The sequence below is a fragment of the Athene cunicularia genome (assembly GCF_003259725.1).
Source record: "Athene cunicularia isolate RWA chromosome 3 unlocalized genomic scaffold, athCun1 chr3_part1, whole genome shotgun sequence".
NCBI classification, from domain to species: domain Eukaryota; kingdom Metazoa; phylum Chordata; class Aves; order Strigiformes; family Strigidae; genus Athene; species Athene cunicularia.
Genome location: NW_020799097.1, coordinates 63233689 through 63236773, shown reverse-complemented (window position 1 = coordinate 63236773; position 3085 = coordinate 63233689).

The following is a 3085-nucleotide window of genomic DNA, read 5'->3' as shown; positions in this document are numbered from 1 at the left end:
GCCCGGCCCGGCCCGGCCGGCGGGGAGGGAGCCCGGGGGGAGGTCGCCGGGCTGCGGCGCGGGAGCCCAGGGGGTGCGGGGCAGCGGAGCTTGAACGGGACGCTCCCGCAGTTAGGGCGAATACCTGCACCGTCCAGCTAACGGGGACGAGGTGAGCCCCGGCGAGGAGCGGGGATGTCTCGGTGGGGTTAAGGTACCCGGTAGCTGCGCCCCTCTGAGCCAGGCTCGGGGCCCGCGGCCGGAGCCCGGGGGCTTTGGCTGAGCCTTTAGAACGTGCGAGCGACCGGCTTCTACGAGCCCATAGTTCCTATAGGAAGCAGGGAGGCGTCTTTAAATCTCCTCTGAGGAGGGATGTCCGCTGCAAGAGCATTATAAAACGCTTTTATTTTGTCCTAAGGGCGAGGAGGGTGCAGGGAGGAGATTTTGGCTTACGCAAGCGGATCGACTGCTGCATCGCTGTTGTAGGCGCAGATGCTGTTTGCTTTTGCAGGCAGCGGAGGGGTTGCCTTTCTGGCATGTTCACTGGGAGTGCTGCTTGCTGGGCTGTGAAGTCTGACTCCAGCTTTCAGTCCTCTCCTTTTTCCCTTTTTTTTTTTCTCCTTCCAGAGTACAATTCCACTCACCCTTTGCTAGTCCTTCACTTCTCTAACATACGTCCAAGTTTATCTCTGAATCACGGAGCGAGATTTTTCATCAAAACAACATATGAATAGGCCATATGGCTGTTGGTTAATTGTGTTTCTACAGCATAATATTTTTAATACATAATTTTATATAACGTGGGCATGCAGTCACAAGCAACAACTGTGGGCAGACCTATCCAAATGCTGTCTTTCCTTATTAAAGTTAGAAGTATAGTGCTTTTGCTCAGAAATCGTTTTTAACAAATCACTTGCAGCCATCACTCTAAAGTTCAACTTCAGAAAGGATATGCATCTGTTATCCTGTGTGTTTCAGAGTTTGCAGCCTTATTCACTTTCCATGGGAACAACTGGATGTCAGTGTATCTATAAAGCCACATTTAACAAAGTCTTTTAAAGTTCTCTACCTTATGTTTTTGTGGTGATTATTTTTTTTTAAACTGTATTATCAGTCTTTTTTTGATCGTTTACCAAAACAGGAGATGAGCTGCCAGGTGATATGTATTTTGCGGGTGTATGGTTTTAAAAGGACTTATGTGCCTAGATTTATTCTGAATTTGCTTTGTAGTTTAATTTCATTTCATATTACTGTGTTGTTGAACTTTACTCCTTGTAGACAGGAGGTGGGTCTGCTTGCCTGAGTTGTTGAGTATTTTGCTTTTAAATTGCTTTGTGCTGTCAAAGTTCATTCAAAACTTCCTCGTGTGTGAAATGTCAGAGTTAAACTTCTGTGAAGCTGTTTGTTGTCTGCTGAGGTTCTTCCAGGTCTCCTGCTTGCTAGGTGTCCACAAACAGGAGCACCCTCACAGCGTGTTGCGGAGCCGCTCCTGCTTGGTAGAGCGGTGAGTGAGCAGATGTGTGTGCCCAGGGAGGGCTGTGCAGATGGCTTTGGCTGCCGTCTGCTCCACAAGCAGAACGCCTGTGTCTGGATCCGGCTCCTCAGGAAGGTCAACCTCCAATCCTGGTTTGGTGAAATTACCTACTGGTTGACTTATTGCTCCTGTTAAAAAAACCCAAAGCCAAACAGCTAAATAGCTGTGTGTGTGTGTTTGGTTGTGGGTTTTTTCCTTCCTGTGGCTAGATATACAGTCTTTCAGAGCTGATCCTGAGGAAAGCTTTAACAGTACCAGGAGGACTTGGCAGAGAGATGTTACAAGGGGATCCCTTTCTTGTTGGGCAGATGGTTTGCTGCACTTAAGTAGCTTTCTTCAGGTGAATAGCTTAATTACCAGGGTGAGGGTTTGGAGTTTTGTTTGGCAAAATGGGTAGAGTGCTAAGGGGGTACACTAACTTATACCAGTTAGAATTTTTTAATCATATCTACTTGAGCATCTTGCAGTGCTAAGAAGCTTTTCAGTGACTCCTGAGATGAGAAGAGCCCTCTTGTGGGGAGTACCAAACAGAGGAGCTTCTAAGGCACCTCACTTTATGGCTGCCCACCCATAAACGGAGGCGTGCCTCTGCCTATGAGACTTCACCACGCACGCTCTGGGCCATCGTGGCCAGATCTGTGCACAGGTGACAATTTGCTTAAGCACACTGGGAGACCAGAGAGAAGTGTGCTTGGTTTGTTGCAAAAAAAAAAAGCTTTAATGTGATGATTTTGCATACTTTTCTAGTTAGTGTTCTCTTCTGAGTTTAATACTATGGTGTTCTTTTTGCAGCAAAGCAGGTCTGCACTTTAAGTGATGTCAGTGCCTGGTAGCTTGTTAAAGCCAAACACTGTTGTGTTCTCTTTGTAACAGATGGTGAGACTTTTCATCTGTTGCTTGTTTGTCCTGGTATTTTCTCCATCTAAGAATAAATCAAGTTTTAGCTTATTGTGTTGGGGTTTTTTTGTTGTTGTTTTGTTTTGTTTTTTTTTTTTAACAAATAGATACATTACAGGGGAAAACACAAAAGTACAGAAGGCATGCAGTAGGTGGGAGCTTAAATTACTATCCAGTTACCCACGGCTCCTTCCCACTGGTGATAAAGTATTTTGCTGGAAGAGGGTTTATACAGTATTTTCACACACTGGTTTTATCTCTGCTTGGCACAGGCGGTTCCCATTCTCTCTCTGGGGAGCCGCCAGTGGTCCTGTGTTGGTGTGGGTGCGAGGAGCTGCCAGTGTGTGTGTGTGTGTGTGGCAGGGGAGGGGGGAGAGCATCACGGGGCTGCAGGATCCTGCCCGTTCCTGCCCGTGGGGAGGGGGGCAGGCAGCGATGCGGTCACGCGGATCAGTGCTGGTAACATAAGGGCAAAAACCTCTGCTCCTAGACGATGGTCAGTAGTGTTTTCACAAAGCCATGAAACTTTTTTTTTCCTCTGTAGTGTTGAGTGATACTGTGATTAAAATGTTCTTGAATGATTCCAAGATTATTTTTTTTTTCTCTTTCTTCTGTCATTAATTCTTATTACCACTTTGGAAAAAGAATGAAAAAGAAAAAAAAAAAAAAAAAAAA